The sequence below is a fragment of the Chaetodon auriga genome, chromosome 23, assembly GCF_051107435.1.
Source record: "Chaetodon auriga isolate fChaAug3 chromosome 23, fChaAug3.hap1, whole genome shotgun sequence".
NCBI lineage: Eukaryota > Metazoa > Chordata > Actinopteri > Chaetodontiformes > Chaetodontidae > Chaetodon > Chaetodon auriga.
This window is the reverse complement of record NC_135096.1, coordinates 1,636,347-1,650,000: the sequence shown is the minus strand read 5'-3', so window position 1 is coordinate 1,650,000 and position 13,654 is coordinate 1,636,347. Positions and strand designations below refer to the sequence as shown.

The 13,654-nt window shown below is 40.8% G+C and overlaps 1 long non-coding RNA gene across 1 annotated transcript; it reads left to right on the top strand.

Annotated features, from left to right (window-relative positions):
* Nucleotides 1-5,147: 5,147 nt before the first annotated feature.
* LOC143316194 (uncharacterized) lies at nt 5,148-5,831 on the top strand. Its single transcript, XR_013076263.1, has 2 exons — nt 5,148-5,499; nt 5,749-5,831. It is a non-coding gene; the product is annotated as an uncharacterized LOC143316194 (long non-coding RNA).
* Nucleotides 5,832-13,654: the final 7,823 nt, after the last annotated feature.

Below are 13,654 nucleotides of genomic sequence, written 5' to 3'. Positions count from 1 at the left end.
ACTGTTCTGTATGTCTGTGTGCCTTTTTGCTTAACCTACCAAATTAACCAAATCTCTATGTTTGATTTAACCATAGATGTTATTACATTGCTAAGCTCGTGATCTGCACAATAACAATGCTTTTCTGGTTTTTCTAACTTACAGGATGACGAAACTGTGAATTTAACTATTTCAAAGGTTTTCTCTGAATTTCTACCATGGAACCATACCGCCATCTAGAGGTTCATAGCGGTTAGGTTGAATGTGCTTAGTGGGAGACATTTATTAATAAGTAACCATAATAGCAATAATCATTTCGGCAAATATAGTCTGCCCTTCTTTATTCCTTCGTCATATTAAAGTCGTTATACCCTTAGTCATGTCTATTAGGATTAGTATTAGAAAATGTCACCATGTTCATTGTTTAATGTTGTCGTTATTCATAGGAATTGTCTAACGCATGTAGTGAAGACGTATGTTGTTGTTGAAGTGCCATTGAAAATTGATCATTTAAAATATATTCGATTGACCATAGTGAGAAGCAGATGAGCCCTCGTATGAATCATTAATTAATTCTCGCTCTGTGAAATGAAATCATGTTGCGCGTCTGCGAACCATCCCACATGCGTGACGTCCTATTGATTAGACACGCCCTGGAGCGATGATAAAGTTAGCCGCGCGCAACGGACGCCAGTTGAGTTTGTCTTTCTTCCAGTCTCATTTTAGTTTTGTCTTAGCTTGTGTTAAGTTCTTTGTCTTTAGTTTTCAAGTATTTTTCCGCTCCGTCACCATCGGAAGCCGTTCCTCATCTGTAACCGACACCGAAGACCCTCAGCTCCCGAGACATTCCTGTCCAGCACCAGCTCTCATCAGTGGTTCGCTTGATTCGTCCAGCAGACCGCTGTACGGGCCAGAGTGACAGACCACGGCGCGGAGCCTCTTCGTGTTAGTTCGGAGCAGACATCTACAGGAACATCGCTGACAAAGTAGGCATGCTTAAGCGGTTTTGAATAAGAGTTGGTCCGTGAGGTTGAGATATTGTTAATTTGGATAAATTCTCTAAAGCGTTCAACAAATTAACTTCATATTCACGTCCCCTTTCCCCTTTAAAAACCTACTTCTCACTATCGCCAAACTCATTTTACCATTCTCTTGCCATAAGTTCCTCTGTGCAGTGTTTGTGTTAATCTACCTCATCCATATAATCTATTGCATTATCCATGATTCATATTCATTTCATTATTGTGTTTAATAAATAATCTTTTGCATACAAGTCGTTGTCAGACGGTGTCCTTTTGAGCTGGATATAAGCAATCCCTGTAACGCCTTAGATTATCAGATTGATCTACTGTTGGTTCATTCGTTCACTACATCAGCTTTAACAGATATGATATACAAAATCCTTCTTAGCTGAGGAAGGTTGGTGCCCGGCAAATATTAACGAATGTAACATTAATTTAGAGGTAATTCCCCTACACAGCCAACACTCTCTACCTTTCCTTATTCAGTCTCATAAAGATGTTCTTATTTGTGACATTTCATAGTTTCTTAAGGGAAATCAGAAGTGATTTGGTGGGAGTGTAGCTGCCATCAGAGCCACCTGATTTAATTCATACGTTCATTTGAGTTTATTCAAATTCATTTAATAATTTGCATTTTAAAAACAAGAATGAGTTTAAGTTAAAAAAAATATTAAAAATGTTTTGTTGTTTGGCATAAATATAATTAAAACATGCAGGCGTCTAAAATCCTGTGAAATTATTCACAACTAATGTTAAGAAACTTCAGGCAGGAGCAGGTCATAGTTGACTGTAGCACAACCTGCTACCATGTGTCAGGAAAGCACTTGTAGAGAGGAGGAGGATGTTAAGATGCTGATACTAATTGTCCTGAAGACCTGTAAGATGAAGACCTGCAAAGCCTGAAGTTTACTGTTTTCACCCCTTGAGTTAATGCGGCCAATGAGGTATGTGCTGTTTTGTCTGTTGCCGCGTTATCTTAATTGGGTGTCAGTGCAATGAAATGTCGGTGGAATGAAAAATTGATTGGTAGCGTCAGTGTGCGCAGCCAGGTTATGTTTCAGTTTGTTATTTTCGGTTTAAAGGCATATGTGTTTTGAGGTGTATGAATTATAAAAGCCGTCTTATGTTTGTGAGATTTCTTTTAAAGTCTGTTCTCCATGAGAATATTATTTTGATCTAGAGTTTACCAAACTGACTTTTATGATTTCTGTATTTTGTTTAGTTGTCACAGCATGCTTGACTGATGCGAAAAATAAACACAGGGGTACAAAACTACTGAATAGTACCAAGACATGAAATGTGATCGCAAGAAAATTGTGATGCATGAAAATCTCATATGTACAACGCTTTGGATAAAAGCGTCTGCCAAATGACAAATTGATTGTAATGGTAAAAAGTGTGAGGATAAATAGTTTAGTCTGGTGGAGCTTGCATGGCACCTTGGTAGAAAGAGCACCATGCAGTGTTTGTTGTTCAGGAGATGTCCTCAGTAATTTGGTGCTGCTCCACCCTCTCACAGCAGAACAATTTGTGGTAAATGGGGGGCGATGGGGGTGGGTTCTCCACAAGTCAATTACAATCTCATTTGTTTTCCCCACATTTGGGGAGAGAATGGTATTTCCACACCACATGGCCAGTGGGTTCACCTCGTGCTTGTAGTTTGTCTCATCACTGTTGTTGATACTGACCTGTGCTGCATGTGATCTCTCTGTGACAAAGTCCTGCCACCAATTCCAGAGGAGGTTGCTCAGGCCAAGCTGGTAACTGCTGAGGGATGATCGTCGGTGGACCGGTTGGCCTGATATGAAAACTGAAATGTGTCCAGGAGAGAGGGGAGGCTCTTTATCTTTATCTTATTATTTATTTAAGAGCAGTCACAAAAATGAATGAAATCACTTTTGACATGCTAAACATTAAACACACCGATGAGAAACTTGTTTTTCTCTTCTTGGCACTAGATACACTGCAGACACACAGCAGCTGACAAAAAGAGGAAATAAATATAGAGAAATATTAGCTTTCGTAGCTGATAATTAGCCTGTTCAGCCACTGTCAGTATTCAATACAAATTATTAGACTGTAAACCATTAATCAAACCAATACCTAAGCTGTCAGACAACTCTGCCACACTTAACCAGTTACCTCGTGTTTCTGTGGTTGTGACAAAACGTTAACAAATATATATACAGTGTTTGAACTCCCTGTGGTCTCTGGGGAAAACATTATACCAATCTCCCTTTAAGAAATATGATGTATTAACAATTCCTTATGTGTCCGCAAAAACACATTACTCCAGAAACACAAGCTAAAAGACATTATATGTTGGCAGTGTTCCTGTCAATTTGGCATCAAAAGATAAACTGCAGTTCCATGCAAACAGATTTTTTTCAACTTGACACCACAGGGTGGACCCAGGACACGCTGGAGGGATTATGTCTCTCACCTGGCCTGGGAACGCCTTGGGATCCCTCAGCAGGAGCTGGTGGAAGTGGCTGCAGAGAGGGCTGTCTGGGCTTCCTTGCTGAGGCTGCTGCCCCCGCAACCCGGATAAGCGGAAGATGACGAGACGAGAGATGAGACAATATGAATTTTGTAATCGCAGAAATTACACTGGCATTATCGTGAACATATGATATGATATGGCACATCCCTGAGGAGATTTCTTAATTTACTGAGGTACATCCCAGTACTGTCCAGTGCTCCCTTATTCTCACTTTAAATCCAATGGTGATTTGAAGTATATCCTGATATACTGTCAATAGTTTCACCTCTTTATTCTTTCATTTTTTATCAACTCTATGGTAAACCGTTTCCATTTCAGACACACTCAAATGTGGGTGTTAATGAAGTATGGCTATTTTGGGTGAAGCTCTTATGAAGTGCCATTCGGTCTGGGTATCAAACTTCCAGCTCAGAGACACTCAACTATGGATATTCTTGAAGAATATCATAATGGGGCCCACATAGAATGACCAGCCAGTAAATTTTAATGTGTCGTTACAATATGAGATCACCAGAGAGAGCATTAACAACCTCTTTGCCTGTTATTTGAAAAAATTAAATATGTTCTAGAAGAGCACATTACCTTAGACCATCGCTGAGAAAAGTCAAAGAGAGACAGTGATCTGGAGAGGTCTTGTAGTGGAGTATATTGTTAAAGGTTTCACCATTTCAGAGAAGAAAGGAGTCAAAGACTGTGAGCATGTCAACTGCCATATATTTGTGTATGTATGCATGTATGTATGTGTGCATTGATCATTTATTTCATTACTTGTATCGTCTTTGAGTACCCTGAAAAGCGCTGTATAAGATCTATCTATAAGATATGTGACCAGCCACAAGAAAACCAGAAACAAGTCTCCCGGGGAGCATTTTGAGTTAATTACAGATTTGAAGAAGATGTGGCCATTTGAATGTAGGTGTTAAACTTGTTCAATGATGACAACTTTCATCCAAGTGCAAAGGATTTTAATGTCCAGCAAACACTGTAAAATATAACATGACAACAGTCTTGCATGAGTATCGGCTCTCCGTGCTGCTATCTTGACCGTCTTGTGCTTTACGACTGGGCTTACTTCCTGCTACGACAGGATTACAGCGCCAGTCAGCCTCATCACAAAGCCAATACTGACACCTACTGACGCAAAAGGGTATTGCCCTACAATTACTTCAGGTGAAACAGGTGAGTGTTTTGCATAGAGACACAAAGCGTTTTAAACTATATTAATGAGAAAAATAATGGTGGGGGGCCAAGTTAATTAAAAGAACTCATAAAAACATAATTCTGGACATAATCTGAACCAATAAAATGTCCAGGGTGCCACATAGGCACTCCTCAAACTAGTGAGAAATCCAGCCTGAAAGATTCTCCCCTACCGGGGAAGCAAGGTAACACAGTGCTGCTCACTGCATCTCATTTACATAAGTCCAACCCCCTACTGGTCTAGCTATTAGTGACATCTGGTATCTGTTAGCCTGCAGGACAGAAACTATTGTAGTAGTTTGAACAATGGTTATCAAATGGAAATGGAAATTCTTTTGTTACAAAAAGTCCCTGAATAAAAATGAAAAACAAGAAAGGAACAAATGTAAATACTAATTTCTAATATTAAATAAAATAAAACAAGTTCTGTCACTCTGTGTAAATGGCAGTGGATTTTGTTTATGATGTGTAGTTCTGCCACTTTATTTTTGTGCTTTTATTTTGAAGAGCGCCGCTCGTACTTTGCTACTTCCTGTTTTGCCGAAGCTAAACTTCTTACTCCCGTCTCAGAAAACGATATGCTCACGTTGCTACAGAGCTGGTAAATATGCAAACGAACTATTTACTCCATGTATGCTGTGTTGGAACTTGTGGAAAGTTATTTTATTGTGGTTCGCTTCGTACCTTTTGTGTTTTTGAATATCATGTGTAAGGAGTGTTACCAGGAGGTGTGTGTGGAAGACAGGCTGCTAGCAGGCTAAGTTCAAGCTTAGCGCCCTTGGAAAGCAGAAGGAGGTAGGAGAAGACTAATGGTGTATTCCTTGTGAAACGAGTCGTTCATTTATTTAAAACAAGGGAATTTGTCATTATTTTTGTTTACATAAGAGCTGTAATTCATTACTGTTTAAAAAACAGATTATTTCATGTAAAATTTATTATTTGAGTTTACTAGAAATGTTTATTGAGTTAAAAATGCGAACATGATTTATGTATTATTTTCTGAAATGTAACACCACGGCATTTGTATTTTGTCCGTTTTCATAGTTTTCACGGTGTCATAAGGTGACAGAATGTGTCAAAGGCCAGTGGTGACAAGAGAGGAGAGAATTAAAAGAACACCAGTCGAAGCTCTCTGCGTCTTGCGTGTTAATTCCAAGTGGGCCGCTACACTCTGTGGTGCAGTGGGATGGATCAGTCTGTGTTTGATTATGTCAGTCAGAGTTTTTTTGCCAACTCTGAAAAAGGAAAACAAAGAAAACCCTTGTTTCAGATCATGGGCCATGCTAACAGGCATATTAGCATCACAGTCAATACTTTATTCGTGCACCCAAAGGTGTGTTATTCACACATTATTCAAGCACATCATCAGGTTGGTGTGTTATTCAAATTAATAGCAGATGCTCACATTACCATGTCTAAACCTCCCATTACAGCTTATAATGTGATCATTTGATCTAATATAAATTTCAATGTGCATATCATTTGCATTTAAAACGGCAATACTGAGCTAGCTAAAAACAATGTAAGGTAGAGCCATAGCATATAGCATGAAAAAACAGTTTTGTAATCCCTGCATGTGAGCAATATACAGGCATGTATGTGTGTGGCAATAGCATTCAGTGCAATCCGCCCCGGTTTTCCCCACAGTTCAGTTCAATCCAGTGTTTTCCTTATCAAGGAAAAGTACATCCAAAAGTCCGCTGCAGGTCTTACCACGGCTCTTCCCAACGAAATCAAGACAGGAAATCAAAATGTTGCATACCAGGATAGTGTCTCTTAGCGCAGTGCAGTGAGTGAATAAGGCGAATATGAACAGTACTCACAGTCAGTCAGTCAGTCAGTCAGAGACGGTAAGGATTGGCGTGGGTCAGACCGCGTCGTTCTTAACTCCAAAGATGCTGGCCGCTCCCGGGAAACTCTATGCAAGTATTCGATCCTCCTTGAGTCCGACTGCTGACGTTCCTGACAAAGGAGATCCTTCTGCTACCGACAGACTTCAAGTCATGGGTTTTATTTCACTATCCGTAATTCGCTGCGGTAAGTTGGCGTGCTCACGCTCTGCTCTCCCTCTGGTGTCTCTCTGCTCCGCTTACATGTTTTTTTCTATCGGTCTTTTTCAAAACTGCCGGGCTATGTGGAGAAAGGGGATTGGGTTATTATGCGGCTGCATAAGAGCCATGTGGTTCCCTTTTAACGTGCAGCTGATTGGCTAAAAAAAGAACAGAAGCACGTGAATAGCCAAAAAAAGCCAGTATGCTAATTTACTGTTGAATGGCCACACCCCCAACTAGGACCAAGAATTTACTCTAAAACAACCCAAATTCAAAAATAAAGTTTATGGTTTTAAGGCCACCAATACTGATATTTCAAACATGGAGTGGCTTCTTCCTGATTTCAACTTACATATTTCGCAAAAAAAAAAAGAAAAAAGAAAAAAGAAAATCACAAATTTTTTAAAAAAAATCGATTTTTCTTTGTTTACACAACTTGCGCCAGGGCGACTTGTTGCTGGTTTTCTCGTGGTGGGTCACATATTATTAGGATTATTATTTTTAATAATAATTAAATTATTTCTGCATTGCTTTTTTTTTTAATGTCTACTCATATTGTGGAATGACACGGAGCGAAACACAGCGATCCAGGATCCCTTTCATCCAAGGAGGGTGTGATCTACTGCTCAGCTTACTTGATCATACCTGTGGCTGCATCAGATGGAACAGATGAGCTTCATGAGATCTCTACAATATACACATTCTAAAGTGGCAGCACACACACAGAAGTACACATTAACAAAACAAACCTTTTATCAAATAAAAATTCCATCTCAGACACACTCAAATGTGGATATTAATGAAGGAAAGCGTGGCTTGACATGATTCAGCTGTTATGCTCCAGACTGTCTTAAACTTCTTTTGCAGTTACTGTGAAAAGCACAAGTGTTTATTTTGTGCTTGTCCCAGTCATGTAGTGTGATTTTGACAGTAAAACAAATGTCACTATTTAAGATTCAGCTGTTTTTATGTGTCAAACTGTCTTAGAATGACCATTCCACTTCAGAATCATTCAAGCGTGAATGAGTTTGGATAACACTGTTATAAAATGACTTCCTTCACAGTTACTATTAAAGGTCCCATGTCATAACAAACTCACTTTTTATTGTTATTTTGTGTCTCTGGTGCTGCCACACGCATACAAAGTGTGAAATAAGACCATCCGTGCTCTTTTGAGTGAGATACGGATTTCTGAAAGCACCCTGTCTGCAGCTTCCAAACGAGCCAATCAAATTCGGTGAGGATTGTTACATAACACGCCCGCACAATTTGCATGCTCCCACCCACCACCCACCAGCCACCAACCCCTACTCCTCTCCCCTGTGTCTCTCCACCTGTGTTGCCAACTTAGTGACTTTGTCGTCAAATTTAGCGAGATTTTAGACCCCCCCCCCAACAAATCTAGCTACTTTTTCTGGTGTTCTTAGAGACTTTCGGAAACTCTGATGTGATGGCAAGAACCGTCCCTTTTTACGGAGAGCGAGCAATGAGTTCGGCTGTGCTGTGTGTGATTGCCCCTCGCCCTTTCTCCCTCCTACTGTCTCTCCCCTGGCTGCAGTGGTAGCTCTGCTCAGTGATTGCTGCAAGACAGTGGACGGTCTGGATTCCAGCTGCTTGAGCACTGCAGGCTGTAGTTGAGCTCGGACAAAAGAACAGCTTCCAAGAACTGCAAGCGCAAGCATTACAGACCGGTCTGCTAATCCTGTCCATCCTCTGCCATCTTTCCCTTCTGTATTAAATGATTGACGCCAACTGACGTGATATCATTTTTGCAAACTTGCCAAATGAAAGCAATTAAAAAGGACTTACTCTTTGTGTAAGTGTGTGTGTGTGTGTGTGTGTTGGGTGGCAAAGGGGGGGGGGTCTGTAGTAGAAATGCAAATGTTCATAAAAGTTCTAAGTGGGACATTGGTTAAAAACAACAACAACAACAACAATAATAATAATAAAACACAAAAAACAACAACAAAAAAAGTAACTCTGCCTGAGTGTCTTTTAATTTACCTCTGCCAGTCCCATGCCCAGGTAAAGGGGGTGGGTTAAATCATGCAATTACATCATTTAGCCACTTCTGGTGACTTTTACAACAGCTTTTAGCTACTTTTCTCACTGAGGAGTTGGCAACATGCTCTCCACCCATCAGATACAGCGCTACCTTTTCACAGCTCTGCCATTTCGCTATTGAAAGCACCGTGTTAGGAATCATCATGTCGAGCTGCCACACCCAGTGTTCTGTTGTTGGCTGTAAATACAAGCACAAATCGCTCCATCAGCCCCCAGCCACAGAGGACAGAAGAGTGGCGTGGATTGAATTTTTGAAGGCAACGTCCCTGCTACAGTTGGCAAAAACCTGCTGGTGTGTGCTAACCACTTCGAGGCTGATTGTTTCTCCAGCCTCGGTCAGTACAAGGCAGGATTACCCAGGAGACTTTCTCTAAAGGAGGGGTCACTTCCTGCTTGGCGTGAATTACCTGCAGACGAGGGACATGTAAGTATACCAATAATTAGCTGTATGTTTCTTTTGTAGATTAGCGCAAATTCTTGGTGTAGCGTGTGTGTTTTGCCATTGAGAATGATGTAAGACTAACCGCTAGCTTTGAGATTACAACTTCAGCCATCAAAAGTTAGCTCGCTGCTCCAGTAGCTTTTGGTATGTCATACCACGTTTCTGATCTTGCAAATGATTTAATGAATGTTCGAGGGAGATGCCAGCATTTACAAATATTTAGCTATGTTCATTTTGCAGTTTTACACAAACTAACCAATAAGTGTATGCCACATAGCACAAGCTAACGCTAACTGCTAGCTTCTAGTTAGCAATCAGCATGGTCTCCATATGCAAAACCAGCGACCCGGTCTTGGTCAAGCAATACATAGACAGACACTCTCACACTCATTCTAAACTGGAGTATGTTAGAAAAGCCCAGGGCAAAACGAGTGTATGGTTGAGACTGCTACATCCCAGCACAATTTACACTCCAAGCGTTTTTTCCTCTTGGAGTTTATTTATGAGTGATCCTTTTTACGCTGTATATAGCTGTTGGCATAGCTATACATGTAAGATAAGGTTGATGTCACTTCTCACTTTTTATATAGGTCAGTGCATCATTGCAGTTACCTGCTATTGATCAAGTGTAGCAGTGAGCTGTTGCAGCCTTTAGTGCTTGAATTTACACTGGAACAGTGCTGTCATGTTTTACTACTAAGTACGCCCTGTCATCATAACCAGATACTGGTTATGATATACTGAAGGTGGCACTGCTCGAGGAAAAAAGGGCCTTTCTGTGTGGAGTTTGCATGTTCTCCCCGTGTTCACCAGAGGTATCCTCCGTAAAATATACCCCCACTAAAAACATGCAAGAAGATCACCACCTGACCAATGGAGACAACGAGCTGGGTCCCCGGGCGCCGGTCTGGCTGCCCACCGCTCCTGGTCTGCCGCGGAGGAAGGATGACCAGGATGGGTGAAATGCGGAAGACAAATTTCACCTTTGTGTGCAGTGTTCTGCATGTGCATGATGTGTGACAATAAAGGGGAATGTCTCCCCCCCGATTCTTCTTCTTCTTCTTCTATTGTTGTTACAGCTGTCAAGGCTACTGTGTCCTGTGTAATGCACAGGTCCAGGAAGGGAGAGTGCAGAGCCAAACCAGTGAAGACTGAGGCCACATTTGTAAGTATTAACTTTTTTTCCACTCAAGAAACAAACATTTATATTGTATATGACACAAAGTACTGCAACTCGGTACTTTCAACACAATAAATAAACAAAAAAAAAATACACACCTAAATACCTGACAAACTACAAAATTCAAAGTGCAAAATGTCACTATATTAACAGTTGTTGAATAATCTAGTATATGATACTAATGATTCCCTTTTTTCTATGTGTCTGTGTATTGCACAGGGTATACTGATGATTTGATGGACATGATCATGGAGAAGGTCTTTGTCGACCCATCATCGTACAGAGCTGAGATTCTGAAGATAAACATCCTGCCAGACGTGTCTTCACAATATGAGCATCCAGACGAGGAGGAGGTCATCGCCAGCTACGTGTCAAGATTCAATCGGGGGGGCGTATCTTCCCTGGGCCTCAGCAAACTCCCAACGTATCTGAAGTTCTACGCATGATGGGATGACTACATGAATCTTCTGCCCAAGGAAGCTCCAGCACCAGCTCACAAAACTCATATAGGCTAGATACCTGTAACGACTGAGAAAACTGAAGATTATGTTTGTCAACAGGTTTTATAATGTCAACATCTGCATTCACATGTTTCAAATTTGGATTCAGTGAATCCTTCACAATTTTCATGACTGCAGTCAATAAATATTTATTGCATATCTCTAAAATGTTTCATGTGAATAAATGTGTACACACAGTATTTGCTTAGGAAAAACTTGGCTATATGTTCAACAAAAAATATGATCTGAATTTGTGGCATTGGCTGACTATATTTTGTTTATCATGGTGTGTAAACAGTGAAGTTGGTTATTATAGATGAAACTCACTGCTCTGTCCCCCATAGCTGTAAAGGACCGTAATCAACCCTGTAAGTGATGTATGCGTTCTGCAGCAAGAACACATTTAGGCAAACAGGTTCTAAATCTGGATGGTCGACCATGCATGGAGGCATTTCATCCAGCTGCTGCAGCCGTCTTGTAACCTATTATGCATAACACAAGGTGAGTATCTGCAGTGGCATGTTATTTGCAATCATACACTTCGATCATAAGTGCGATAATGTGACCTGTGGCACCTCCTGGCAGCATATGTTCTCCAGCTCTAACTGTTGCACAATTTCCACATGTGCACTGATACAAATAAAAAAGTCATGTATGTATAAAGCTAAAGAAAAAAAGAAACCTTGCATACCAGAATTTTCAACCAATAACATTTGAATGTGTGTTCTAGCTAGCTACTTTCTCTCAGCCTGAGGTGAATGGCCAGTAGTGTTGGTCAGCAGTGTCGTCCGTGTGTCTCTGCCCGTTCATGTGTAAATGACAAGGAGCGCTGAAACGAACAGCGCAGTAAGGCTATGTTTACACGTAGCAGGGTATTTTGAAAAACTGATATTTTAGCCCCTCCATTTCCAAAAATAACATTGTGCACACATCGTTTTCAAAAATGCTGTCGTTTACATTGTAGCAGAACCAATCTGTAACTGACCCTCTTCTAACCTCTTTACATTCCTCAGGAGAAGTGCAGTGATAAAACAATCAGACTTCTAAGAGTTATAGACCATTTGGGAGGTTCATGGAAAGGTGTGAGCCCAGGGAGAGACAGGATGTCTGGATTAGAGACATCTTCTCACATTCTTTCAGGACAACAAGAGTCACTGATAACACTTTTGCTTCTAATTTACATTTGGTCAAGACGTTCTCATGGAGGTGCTAACTCTTTCTTGATAGCCCATGGGAGTTCAGGACAATAAAACAGTCTGGGTGGACGAATGCCATGGCTCCAAGGAATCTACAAACCAGATAATGCTGATGGGTTGTAAATTAGACCCTCCTGAAGTAAGCTGTTCTGTATGTCTGTGTGCCTTATTATTATCTTACCAAAATAACCAATTCTCTCTGTTGAGTCTAACTATGGATGTTATTACATTGCTAAGCTCAGGGTCTGTATGAAAACAATGCTTTCCCGATGTTTCCAGCTCCCAGGATGACAAAACTGTGAATTTAACTAGTTCAAAGGTTTTCTCTGAATTTTTACCATGGAGCCATACTGCCATCTAGGGGTCCAGGGCAGTTGAGTTTGCTTGGTATAAGAACGTTATTAATAAAGTAACTGTAATAGTGGTAATCGCTTTGGCAACTATAGTATGCCCTTCTTTATTTCGCTGTTACATTAAGTAGTTATGCTTTGGACCCTCAGTTATGTTAGAATGAGTATTAGAAAACTGTTATCGTGAATATTGTTTAATGTCGTCATTTATGCACAAGAAATGTATAATGCATGTAGCGGACACACATGTTGTTGTTGTTGAAGTATCATTGAAAACAGATTATGTCAAAATATATCGGATTGACCATAGTGAGAAGCAGATGAGTCCCTCGTATGAATCTTTAATTAATTCCCGCTCCGTAGGATGAAATTCTGCCGCTCGCCTGTGAACCAACCTACATGCGTGACGTCCTATCGATTAGACACACCCTGGAGCGGTGATAAAAGTTAGAAGCGCGCATCAGATAGTTAGTTCGCTCCTAAGTTTTTACCTGAAAGTTCGTGCCTTGAACTTTCTCCTGTCTCTTCCGCGGAATTTCTTTAAGTTCTTTGTCTTTAGTATTTTTGTTCCGTCGTTTTCTCAGTCTTTGGTTGCTGCTCATAAACGTACAGAGTAGTTGATCTAATTCTGCAGAAAACGCAATTTTTGTAATTCTTCTTCGTGAAACGTTAATTTTTACTCGTCAAGCCAAGCCGCATAATTCCTATTTTTGTTGTTAAAGTCTAGTCATACAATAATAATTTTGAAGACATTTTCGACCAGCCATCGATGAGTTTCTCAGTCTTATTATTAGTAATCAAAAGCCTTGCCAAACGACCAACAACGAACTGACCGCACCGAGGACCTGTAGCCTGCTGCTGACCTGCTGGTCCGGGTTAAATAACCATCGGAAGCCGTTCCTCGTCTGTAACCGACACCGAAGACCCTCAGCTCCCGAGACATCCCTGTCCAACACCAGCTCCCATCAGCGGTTCGCTTGATTCGTCCTGCAGACTGCTGTACGGGCCAGAGTGACAGACAATGGCGCGGAGCCTCTTCGTGTTAGTTCGGAGCAGACATCTACAGGAACATCGCTGACAAAGTAGGCATACTAAAGCGGTTTTGAATAAGAGTTGGTCCGTGAGGTTGAAATCCTGTTAATTTGTTTAAATTCTCTAAATCCTTCA